The 13,315-nt window shown below is 41.2% G+C and overlaps 1 long non-coding RNA gene across 1 annotated transcript; it reads left to right on the top strand.

The window, feature by feature from the left end:
• The first annotated feature begins 291 nt into the window (after positions 1 to 291).
• On the top strand, positions 292 to 12,924 carry LOC121133715. Its single transcript, XR_005870685.1, has 3 exons — positions 292 to 1,305; positions 9,551 to 9,691; positions 10,851 to 12,924. It is a non-coding gene; the product is annotated as an uncharacterized LOC121133715 (long non-coding RNA).
• The last annotated feature ends 391 nt before the right edge of the window (positions 12,925 to 13,315 follow it).

The raw sequence follows: 13,315 nt of genomic DNA, 5'->3' as shown, positions 1-13,315 counted from the left end.
TGGACAGGCAGCATGTGGACAGGTGGGAAATCCAAACAGGGATGGAGAAAGGTAGTAGGCAGAGTGAAGGAGATGCCATGTAACTACCAAGAAAGGAAGAAGTCCAGGTATCCCTGGTAAGCCGAGGCCACGTGGAGATACACAGACTAATAGAAATGGGTTAATAATTAAGAGAGAGCTAGCCAATAAGAAGCCTGAGCCACCTGCCAAACAGTTTATAATTAACGTAGGCTTCTGTGTGTTTGTTTAGGACTAAGCAGCTGCAGCTGTAGGACCAGGTGGGACAGAGACCCTCAACCCTAACCTTTCACACATCACGTGAGCTCACCTAAACAATGTTCCTCTTAGTCTGAGCTGTTGCCTTTGGCTCTTCCCAGCTCACGGCTTTATAACCTCAATGTCTCCACCTTTTCTGATGTTGTTTGTGGCTTCTTGTGGCATCTTCCCTCAGGTTCTCTCTGGCTCTCTCTGGCTACATTTTAGTGTTACAATTCAGAGCATTGGGTATCAATCCTCAGCTTACAGCTCAGAGCATCTGGAACTGCAGCCCTTAGCTGAGATAATTCAGTCATCCCCTCACAGAGATGGCAACTTCTGTGGCTAGGAGACCCAGGCTTCAGTCTGATTTTTTTACTAAAAATCTCATTATCCCAGTCTGTCTATGACAAAGGTCACAGACCAGTGGCAGACTGTTCTCGGGAAACTTTTCTTGAAGTTTAACATTAAAACACTGGCCATACTTTAGGGGAGATGTACAGAGGAGAAATGCCTCCAGACTAACACCAAAAGAGTACCGGAGGGGCTCTTTATAAAGCCAGGAGAGGGGTTTGGCATGCTTGCACACACAAAATTTCACCAAGCACAGCACAGTTACCAGTTCCATTAGCTCAAGCCCCACATTGCACCAAACTCAGCCCCTTGGCTGCATCTCTGAAGAGAGGTTTACCAGTTCTAGGGTGACTGGGTTTCACTGATGCTTGTCTGGCCCAAAATAGAATCTCCAAAGTTCTGGCATATATCTGTTCTCTATTTACCTCTTCTGATGACAAAGGGTCCACCCAGGCCATTCACTCAAATTTTAATCTGAGAATTTGATTTTTGTTGTGTTTCTCGTGAATTCTGGATATTAATCCTTTGGCAGAAGAATAGCTGACAAATGTTTTCTCACATTCTCGTGTCGTCTCTTCATTCTGATGATTGTTTCCTCTGCCACACTGAAACTACCTGGTTTGAGGAAATTTATAAGCAAGAGACACAGAAGGTCTTCATCTCTGGAGGTCCAAGGTCAAGAAACCAACAGATTAAGTAAGTATGTGGTGAAGGCCCATTCCTACCAGATGACACCTTCTCTGTGTTTTCAAATGGCAAAAAGAACATGGGGGGTTACCTTTCAACTTCCTGTATTTTTAAAAGGATTTATTTTCATTCATGTATATGTGTCTGTGTGAGTGAATGTGACAAGTACATAGGTGCCCTCAGAGGACAGAAGATAATGTTGGCGTGGTGACTTCCTAAAGGTTAGTGTCTTAATAATATCACATTGGCTATTGAGTTCCCCATATGAATCTAAGAGGACATCAATATTGAGCCTGTAACACTGGCCAAGACTGAATGGCTATGAGATTATACATGCTTATGTTCAAAAACAAGTGCTGCAGGCCATCAAATGTTTGGGGCCCAAGTTTATGAAGTGACTTGTAGCAATAGAGGAAACAGTATTTCTGACAGCATGCTTGTATTGGTTGAAATTTTCAACAAATTTATACGCATATAAATTATATTTACTTTACATAATTATCTGTGAAAGCCACATATGTGCGTTAAAAGATCTACAACATTTCCTTTACAATTGGGATTTTTAAGGAGAGTCAATCCATGATTTTGTAAGAGTTGACATACTCAGTTTTAAGAATAAAAAGGATACACTTGGGAGGCAGAGACAGGCGGATTTCTGTGAGTTCGAGACCAGCCTGGTCTACCGAGTGAGTTCCAGGACAGGCTCCAAAACAATACAGAGAAACCCTGTCTCGAAAAACCGAAAAAAAAAAAGAATAAAAAGGATAAGGATAAGGCAGTTTAAATCATAACCTATCTTGGCTAAAGGTAAGAAGTCTTGGGGTGGAGTTCGGTATTCATGTGATTTGAAGTCTCGCTCTCTGCTTGTAATACAGTATTTCTCTCCCCACTCTGTGTGATATAATACGAAACCTGAGATAGTCAGCTTATCAAGATAAAGTGTTTAATTTGGTTCATAGTGACTAGAAAAGTTCTTAGACCAGTGGTTCTTAACCTGTGTGTCAAGACCTTCTGGGAAGTCACATATCCTGCATATCAGATATTTACATTACAATTCCTAACAGTAGCAAAATGACAGTTATGAAGTAGCAACGAAATAAGCTAATGGCTGGGGGTCACCACAACATGAGGAACTACTGTGTTAAAGGGTTGCAGTACTAGGAAGGTTGAGACCCACTGATGTAGATCACCATCAGTGGGTTCATTGCTTTGGGCCTGTGGAAAGGCAGCTCATCACAATGGGGAAAATGCTGCAGAAATGCCCCACATCTAGGGAGCAAAGGAGAAAGAAGGTGCTGACCTTCAGTCCCCTTCTAAGTGGTGACCTCAGTGACCTTCAGTGACCTAAGACTTTTCCACCAGACCTCACCTCTTAATGGGTGCACTCTTCCAACCAGTGCCACCTTGATGACCAAAAATTTAACCCATAGGTCTTAGAGGGACATTTAATTTCAAACTGTACCACTCCACATTTCCTTTTACTTCTGGTGGATATTTCAGGCAGAATCTAATTTCTTTTTCCTGGCCTAAAGAGCCAATTCACAGATGGCATCCAGCACTGCCTTTCGGAAGGGTAGAGAGCAGACTGCATTGTCTCTTTCATTTCTGGTCCTTTGCATAGCTCCGTGCTCTCATCCTATGTGAGCAAATAGGCAGGTGTTTGACTTTAGACAAATTAGCTCAGCTTTCTGCATCTGTTGCCTTATGTACAAAGAACCCACTGTTCAGGTCTAACATCCAGGAATTTAGCATAAACAAATCTGTGCATGAACAGTAAAGCATGTAACATGGAAACTCCGATTGTTTGGAAAAGAAGACATTAAAATGTGACCTTACAAGAGAAGAAACCTGGGTGCTAAAATTGGAGGATGCTAAGGGATACCAGTGCTAAGGGACTGGCGTCATACTGTGGGAAGCACGGACTCTGTGTCCTTTGACTGTCAATGAAGAGGACACAAAGAAAATGCTTGGGCTGGGATAATTGTCACCACTTCATTTTTGTCTCCTGTCTAACTGATGCAGAGCAAAATGCGTTTACTGTCTATAATTATTTAATTACCCTTGTCTGTTCTTGTCGACAAACTAAAAGTCAAGTCATTTGTGGCACAAATATAGTTAATGAGATAAGCAGGAAATTAGGAACTCTACGAAGCCATTCACATCCACCATAATGAATCCTGCTGATTAAGAAGCCCTAATAGACTTGTTAGTGTCTGCTTTATGGTGCCTTCTCCTTGAGTTTATCTTAGCCTTTCTCCTTTGTCTCGTGATAAAGGAACCCTGGCATGTGCTTCTGATTTCTCAGTTGAGAAATATTGATGCTGAAGGAGTCTTAGCGCATGGTCTATACCTTAACTGTGTAAGGGGCAGACTTTAGGCTTTAATGAAGGGGAAAAATTAGTCAAAAGTTTAACCTCAAAAATCCCTTCCAGTGCTCTTCTGGTGAGCGCTTACCTCCTTCATCCTTAAATGATCTCACTTTCTCTTCCTAGTTCCCCAGAAGCTCATAGAAGAAGAAATTCTCACTTCTGAACAAACCCAAGGTTTCCCTGTAACTGAACGCCCCTCAAGACCTTTGCCCTAACATCTTGGGTCTGTCCTCCTGCTGCTTTCTCCTGATATAAAAAACACAAACTTCCTTCCGAAACAAACCCACTCGAGCTAAATTAAATCTGTCTCGTCTTAATTGTGGGGTAACTATGAGACCACAAAAAAAACCCTCAAGATAGAACAGAACAGTTTGAAGCAATGGACATGCTCAGAATCTAAGAGGTCTACCAGATAGTCACCCGGAATTCTGGGGGTGCAAACGTCTAGAGCTCAACAGACTATGAGCATCACCATTGCTGTGGAGGAGGCTGAAGCACAGACAAGGGAAATGTGAACACTTCTGCCAGAAGCCATATCCAGCCACTGCTGCCCATATGGAATTACCCTGAGCAAACTGCATGGTCAAGGGGGGAAGCAATTCCACTTCTCTCTGAATCAGATTGGAAACTGTGGGTACAAGGTTGGCCTGGGACTGGACATTTACTGTGTGACAATAAAAAGACAGTCTTGGGCAAGCAGGCACTGTTGATCGCACTAGCAGAAACAGTTATTTAGGACAATGGTGTGTGCTTTGGTCTGCCAGGTACTCAGCTTTTTGAGATCCTGAGTAACTCTGTGTGATAAGAGAGGATCATCTTGACTTCACAGTGTACCTGTTATGCAGAATTGACATCAGCTATTCTGCTTAATAGAGAGAATATTTGTGGAAGTTGTGGTGAGAGTTGTTGTTATGTTGTAATCTTTGGACAAAGCACTCTGGAACCAGACTTTCTTTTAAAAATGAAAATTCATATAATATATTCTGATCACGGTTTCCCCTCCACCATCTCCTCCAAGAAGAATAAAATATGTCAAAGAGTTCAGAAAGATTTCCAGGATTTGACTTTCCTGATATCTCTCTCTCTCTCTCTCTCTCTCTCTCTCTCTCTCTCTCTCTCTCTCTCTCTCTCTCTCTCTCCCTCTCCCTCTCTCTCTCTCTCCCTCCCTCCCTCCCTCCCTCCTTCCTTCCCTCCCTCTCTCCCTCCTCTGTCTCCTTTCTTCTTTGAGGAACCTTAGCTTTGTCCCTTAAGATCTCCCACAGGCTAGATGAGGCCCATGCACATTACATAAAACAACCCACTTTACTCTAAGTCTACTCATTCATTATGTTAACTGTATCAAAAAATAACTTGGCAGTGACATCCAGACTGATATTTAGCCAAACCACTGGGCTCCAAACCCTGGCCAATTTGACATTTAGAATTAAAATTGATGCATATAGATACTATTCAAGTGTAGTTTATAAGTTATAGCCAGAAAGTGTGAATTTTTGCTTGACTTTCCTTTTCAAGTATGTATAAATTTCTTTCATGGTAGTCATACAGTGACTTGAAAAAAAAACCCTCAAAACCATGAAACAAAAATAGTGTAGAATTGTAATGTGTATTCTTTTCCTCCGGTTACCTGGGTTCCACTGCTGTCTCTGCCCTCAAATAATACACGGGACACTATATTAATTATGAAGCTGTTCACCGTTTGCTATGGTTTCTTAATAATAGCTAGCTCTGACTTCATTATTAACCCATAATTACTAATATATATTTTTATAAGGTCTTATCTTACCAGGGACACAGCCTCATGTGTCCTCCCTTCCCGGGATCACATGGCAACTCTCCACCCTTGGCTACAGTTCCCAGAATCCTCCTTGACTCCTAGTCCCACCTATCTTGCTACCTTATTGACCAACAGTGCTTTATTTATCAACCATTAGGGCAACATATACACAGAAGAACTTCCCACATCAGTAGAATAATATTTCAGAATAAAAAGAAATAATATTTTGCCTTTAATGGTCATTTGATAAACCAGTTGCTTAAGCACTGACTATATGATTGAGAAGTCTGTGTAATAAAGATTGTAATAAATTGAGTGGTGCATAACAAAAATCACCCCTTAAAAGAATATAGCTCTCCAGAGCACTCGATTATAAAGAAGAAGGCTGAGACTCTACCCATTATCAGACATCCCAACGTCTAGTGAAAAAGCCTCTATGAAAACACATATAGCCCACTGCAGTGACTCTTATAAAATCATAAGCACAGACAACATGTATAAAGCTGTGGAATGGAAAACTAAGTATGTTGAAGAGCTCAGAAAGATTTCCCACAACGCTTGACTTTTAAGCTGGCAGGCAGTGCTTCCAAGGAAATTCACCACAGCCCATCGCACCGCCCGATGCAGCAAGATGATGAAGAAGATTCTTGATGTAGTCTAGTGATTGAGACACCCTTCAAGGACCAAAGGGCAGAGTGAACAGAATGTTAGCTTTCAAAAACCCCTGGGGTGTCCTCACTTGTCTACCTAGGCTATTATGGGGCTTGCCACTGCCTGAAGGATGCAATTCACCATCGTATCATGATCTTCTTGGTATCCTTCATATTGGGTCCTTTGAACACTCCAATAATTAGTTCTCAGGCTTCCTGTGTACCAGAGAGCTATCCGTAGCTGCTCTCTGGTCAAAGCCATGTATACTGGCATCTAGGCTCACAATGCTGACTCTTTCCTGTTCCCTCTTCTCTTCTTTGAAGAGTTATTTACTACCCTGAGCCTCCACATGACCCAAGTCATAATTCTATAGTGGCTCTTCATAGCCTGACCTCTCATGTGTGTCCCTGTCTTAGTCCCAGACAAATTGGAGGGCCTTTAAGGAAGAAGTCTTACACCGTGGGATGTTGCCTCAAGGCCAGTACTCAAGGCCAGTACAAGGCTTGATATGTGCTGGTGGAATTAGTACATTGCAAATGGAAATCAGAAGCTCAGGTTCCAGTCATTGTTGAGCAGAAGCAAATGCCTTGTGAGTTAAATATCTGTGACTGTTTTAGAGTTAGTGCCTTTTCATGCTGTCATTGTCATAACTGGTAATGACGCTGAAAAAGACAAATGTGTGGAGATATTTTTCTTGCAGTTCTGAAATGAATTCTGTGTTTCCTATTATGAAATTCATAATCTTGAGTCCTGAACAGCAGCCCATTACCTTTCGGGTTAATGAAAATAAACCCCAGGTAGGTTTAAATGTTCTTGAAAATTGATGTTCCAACAAGTACAGAAATAATACAACTGGGGAAAAAAAACCAAAAATGTAATTTAAAATTTTTCCCTTTTATCTCAAGAAAAAATATTCATTTTTTTCTTTCCAATTCCCCTTTGTTTCTGGAGTAGAATTGCTACAAGCTTATCTTTTGATTACAATCACCACCTCTTTCTCCTGCCAAAAAGAAACAGTATTTAGTTTATTGAGCTCCTCCTGTATGTTTTGTATTTTCCATTACTTGGTGTTTGCTGGTGTCATTGTCACTTTCTACCTCTGTATATTATTCTTTTTTTTAGATTTTATCCTTTTTTCCTGCGTTGGAGATTTATTCCAATGAACTGTTTTGTATACACAAACAAGTGCATGCATTTCATGCATAAGGTTAATGAGTTAGGGAGGAAAATGCATGCATGCACTCTCCTTCAGAGCAGGAAATGAAGCAGGCCACTACCAGCCCAGAGATGCCCGTGTTCCAGCTCAGACACTTCCTCCTTCTGTAGGAAGCTTATCACCACCGCACCTTCCAGCAACAGAGAGAGTACTGACCAATCATAGAGCACTCACTCCCTTAGGTGTGCTGTCCATATGCAATATTATTGCTCAAGTCCAATTCTTTACACTTATCTCTATGTAAAATATTTTTATTCATGTACAATATCCCTTATGCTAATAAATATAACCAGCTTTCCACGTCCATGGCTTCCCCATCTCTGGATTCAGCCAATGTGAACTGAAAACATTTGGAAGATCTTACATCTGCCTTGATCATATGCACAGACTTCCCTGTGTTATTATTTCCTAAACTGTGCATCAGAGCAAATATCTGTATCATATTAGGCAATGTGAGTTATCCTGCTTTTGACATGGTGACACAATATTGTCATCTACAAAGTTCATGCTCAAGAGCCATGCAATTGAGTTACAAGGAAGATTAAACTCTCATTACTGATTTAAGTAAGTTCAGCATTTTGAGTGGGGCTCCATTCATAGGTACATTCAGCTACTTGCATCCCACAGGCTGTGGGCTACACTAAAGGATGTGTAGATTCTATGACAAACAGCATACCATTTTTCACAGGAAACTTAAGCTAATTATGAATTCTGGTGTCCGTGGAGTCTTCTAGAATTAATCTCCATGAATGCCAAGGATACCCAAGCTGTGATTTATTTTTCCATTCTATGGTTGATACTGAGTATCATAAATAAAAGGTTACTGTGGGTTTTCTTATACATGGCTTTGACTGTACACTGGTGTACTTAGCTGAATATCTGGCTGGAAGCAGTGGTGTTGAGTCATAGTTTATGCCTGCGTAGTTACTGTCAAATAATTTCCAGAGGAAAATAAGAGCTGTGATGGGTTCACATACTTAACAGTATGGCTATACTTAAATACGATGATGTCATTTTTCCTGCTGTTGAGGAGGGTGGTACCCTTTGTTCTGATACAGGTAGCTGATGAATCATTTATTGAGCACTTCGATGCTTAATGTATTTTCTTTGGAGCACTTTCGGGTGCACCGACACTTTTATTAGATTGTTTGTCTTTTGTTTGTCAATTTGAAAGCCGAGTCTATATATTTTGAATCGGGCTCCTCTCACCCAGTTGCCTTGCAAATGCTTTCTCCCTACTAATGATTTTCCTTTATGTTTTCAGGTAGTGTTTATTGACATAAACCAATGCTCTTAACTTTAATGATTCTGTATGTTAGTCCCCCGTGAAAGTGCTGACTTTCACATTCTCTTTAAGAATTCTTTTCATAAGCCAACTTTACTAAATTGCTATGTCTCATATGAAGTGAGTTATTTTTACCTTTTATGATTCCCATATAGATTTGTAATTTATTTAGACTGAATTTTCTCATCTAGTCACAGGTAGGTAGCAGGTTTTTAAAATTGATTTTGTTTTCATATGGATATTGAATTAAGATTATTGATTCCATAAACTGTATTTTTTGTATGTGATGTTCAGTTAATGAACACTTTGGAAAGGAAGAAAAAAATTAAAAATAAAAATCCATGCACCTGAACTGACAAGAATGTCACACTGGTATCACACGGCCCACGTATAAATAACTAAATCATTTGTGGAAAAATTACAATTGCTACTTCACTGAGATTGAAATGGTAAAAATTTAAAGGCTGGAGAGATGGTGGCTCAGGGTGCAAAAGTAGATGGTTCCAAGCCTCGTGACTTGAGTTTGATCCCTGAGACCCACATGGTGAAAGGAGATTATTGACTCTTGCAAATTGTTCTCTGACACCCACATGTGAGCAATGGCATATGAGCACCACACACACACAGAGGGGGGCGGAGAGATGGGGAAGAGAGAGAGAGAGCAAGCCACTCAATGCAGTAATTTTTTATTTTAAAGACCTATCAGGACTTCGGAAGAACTGGCTTTGCTCTGACATTTTTAAACATAAATTGCTTTTGCTGTTTCTCTCCACCCCTCCTTTGCCGTCTCCACTCCTCCCTCCCCTTTAACCACCTCACATCCTCAGTGGCCTTATTTCAGCTTTCAGAACACACGGCCTTTTGTCCCACCTCCCTTTCTGAATATGTCTTGCTCCCTTCTTATGATCTCCTGTCTGTCTGCATCATGTACATAGGCCCTCGCTGCCCTTTATTCACAGACAGACAGACCCTGGAAGTTAGGAGCTGCACACTAGAGAACAGGAAGATTGGCTGGGAAGTGTGACATCTAAGGCGATGACAGACTGACCCGGTGAACTTCACTCACTGCGTTCAAGATGACGCTGTTTCATTGCTTATCTGTGCGCAAAGATACGTTTCCTTAATTCTTTTGTGTTGGAGTTTTACTCTTTGGTTAGAGAGAGAGAGAGAGAGAGAGAGAGAGAGAGAGAGAGAGAGAGAGAGAGGGAGGGAGGGAGGGAGGAAGGGAGAGAGAGAAGGGGAGAGGGGGGAGGGAGGGAGAGAGAGAGAGAGAGAGGGAGAGAGAGAGAGGGAGGGAGAGGGGGAGAGGGAGAGAGGGAGGGAGAGAGAGGATATATCTTTCAAGTTAAACTAGTCTTCCAGTTAAATTATATGGAGACAAACATTAGCATTTTGTGTTGCAACATAAATTCTAGAAGTCTCTTCTTAAATTTTTACTTAACACTTCTTTGAATTATATTCATTATCTAGATAACTACAACACTTAATTGTACTAATATCGAAGGATATGACATATTTAGATTATCTTTTGATGCTGTTGGAGACATTTTAAGTTTTCAAAGTCGAAGAAATATGGAGACAGGAGCTGATGCTGAGGCCATGGAGGGTGCTGCTTACGGGTTTGCTCTTCATGGCTGTTTCAGCCTGCTTTCTTACAGAACCCAGAACCACCAACCCAGGGATGGGACCACCCACCATGGGCTAGGCTCTCCAGTCTTCAAACACTAAGAAAATACCCTACAGACTTTCCTACAGCCTCACCTTTTGGAGGAATTTTCTCAACTGAGGCTCCCTTCTCTCTGATGAATCTAGCTTGTATCAAATTGACATAAAGCTAGCCAGCACAACTGACTCCTTGTCAACTCGACACACAAACACAACACTGCTAAGCCACAGCCTTTTTCCCAAAATCACACATTAGTAAAGACATCACAACATAAAACATTTTACAAACTTAAATGTTCCACAGCCTTTAAAAATTCAGTCTCTTTAAAACATCTGGTCCCTCTTAAAATTCAAAGTCTTTTTAAATTGTAATGCCTCTCAACTGTGGGTTCCTATGAAATAAAAAAATAAGTAAAATGCTTTCTTACTTCAAGAGAGAGGAACCAGGGCACAGTCAAAGCCAAAACGAATTCAAACCATGTAAATAACTCAGTGTCCAATATCTAGGATCCCCTCTAGGTCTTCGGGGTCCTCCAAAGGGCTGTGGTCGCTCCTCTGGCTTCCCCAGTTTAACACACATCGGTTGTCTTCCAGGCTCCTTCCGGTTCCGCTCCTTTGCTGCTGTTGCCCTTGGTTCATCCCAAGCTACTTCAGTCTCCAAAACAACGGGAGTCCCTTGCTGCAGCTGGGTTGCCCTTTCACCAAGAGCCTCTCCTGCCTCTCTCTCTTCAGGGACTCCCGTCCCGCCACACAGTGCCAAGCTGCAACTGCTCTCCACGACAAGAGCATTCCTTCAAAACCAGCACCACCCAGGCGAGTCTCACACTATCCCGTTGAGCTGCCAACACAAGGTGCAACCTTGGCCCCTTCTGGAACACAACTTCTATGTGGTCACCTTTAAAAAAAACTTCTCCAAAGACTTCACCTCAATGATGCTGGTCTATTCTTAATCCTAGCTGATCCTTCAGCCTCAGCTGAGCAGCATCCATTGTCCCAGCAAAGCAAAGATTTAGTTTTACTTCAGTGGCTCTAGTGTCTTACTAACCACAGCCAATTAATTCATCGGTTGCAGCTGACCAGATGCTACAGATTCTTCACACAAACGGCCTGTAACGTCTTTACTTCCCTCTGGAACGTTACAAGCCATATCTCTATCATCTACACCACTCTCAACATTCTTACCTTCCAAGTTCCTACAGAACAGCCCACTGAGCTCTCAACACTCAGCGGCTTTTCTAGTCCAAAGTTCTAAAGTCCTTTCACGATCTTTCCGGAAACAACATGGTCAAGTGTGCCCCTCCAATATCCTGGTACCAACTTCTATCCTACTTAAGGTTACTATTGTTGTGATGAAACACTGTGACCAAAACAACTCGGGGAGGAAGGGATTTATTAGGCTTATGCTTCTGCATCATTGTTCATCATTGCAAAAAGTCAGGATAGAAACTCAAGCAGGGATGAAACCTGAAGGCAAGAGCTGATGTAGAGGCTATAGGTCAGGTGCTGCTTACTAGTTTGCTCTTCATGGCTTGCTCAGCCTGCTTATAGACCCCAAGACCACCAACCCAGGGATGGCACAATTCACAATGGGCTGAGCTCTCCCACATCAATCACCAAATAATAAAATACTCTGAAGACTTGCCTATAGACTGATCTTATGGGGGCTTTTTCTCAACTGAGGTTCCCACTTCTCAAATGACTTCGACTTGTGACAAGTTGGTGGGAAAGTATCCAGCAATATGCTGTACATGCAATCCCACATTTTCCCTGAAAATTATAAAATTGATATTCTAGGTGGAGTATTTAAATTTTAATCTACAGCTATTCAGAATGGGGACTGCATACTCTTCCCAGATCCACCCTCGTTCCCTACCCCTCAAATCTGTGTGATTTTCAAAATAAATCTTCCAAGGCCAGGTTGTGCTGCTCAAATATTCTAGATATGTAGTTTTCCAAAGGAGCACAGTCATATCAGAGGACACACCCTTATGATGAATTAGCCTTTCCTCTCCCAGCAGCCAATAACTCCACAGCTGGGAATAGGGATGTGCCCAACTCCTCTATCAAGCTAGCATTTGGCTGGCTTTGGTAACTAAGATATATTTAGTTGGTAGATGTTAGTATGCTTTCAATCTCATTTCTTGATAGCTAGAGATCTGTTTCAGTCATAAATCCACTTGGTTTAACTTTGGTGGTTTACTTGTGTTTAAATTTTCATCCAGTTTAAAATTTCCTATTTCTTCTATTTTTAATTTATCACCTGTTGAGTTCAATCAGCATTCTCCTTATGCATGTGGGTATAGGACTGAGCACTGAAATATGAGAAACAGGGACATGCTGGGGAATCATTATCCCTCAAATAACATGGAATAATTCCTTTGAAATAAGAATTTTCAGCTATACATTTTTAGGATGGGTGGAGACCCTGGGAGGAGTTAGACTGGGGAGTGAGGGATCGGGTTTATCAAAATATATTGTACCTACATATTAAGTTCTCAAAGAATAAAAATTAATCAGTTTTCAAAAATTCCAATTTCTCTTTTACCTGATTTTGGGTTGCTTCATCCAGCAATCCAAAAGGTAAGGGTTTTTTCCTTGTCTTATTATATTTTGTTGTGCCGCGTTCAAATGATGCCCTGGGAGGCCTTCTGTTTGCTGGAGGAAGACAAGGTGGAGGAGTGGATCTGGGGGAGAGGGTAGGGTAGGGGGAACAAGGAGAAAGGGAGGGAGGAAAAGTTGTAGTCAGGATGTATTGTATGAAAAAAGAATAAATGAATATTTTTTAAAATCCAATTTATTGCAATTCAGGTTTTCGAAGTTTCCCCTAATGATCGTCTGAATTCCATTAGTATCTGTTGTAATGTCTCCTTTTCCGGCCCTAATTCTATTACCTTGGTTCTTTTGTTTCTTATTGTAACTAGGGGTTGGTTAACTTTATTTCTCTTTTCTAATAACTAGTCCATTTCATTGATTCTTTTTTATTGTTCTTTTCATTTCCCTTTCATTGATTTCTTAACTTTATATTTATTGTTTTTATATGCTATTGGGGACTGGCTTTT

Source organism: Mesocricetus auratus, unplaced genomic scaffold, assembly GCF_017639785.1.
Source record: "Mesocricetus auratus isolate SY011 unplaced genomic scaffold, BCM_Maur_2.0 Super-Scaffold_100023, whole genome shotgun sequence".
Lineage (NCBI taxonomy): Eukaryota > Metazoa > Chordata > Mammalia > Rodentia > Cricetidae > Mesocricetus > Mesocricetus auratus.
Note: the sequence above shows the minus strand (reverse complement) of the source record. Positions and strands in the feature narration are given on the sequence as shown.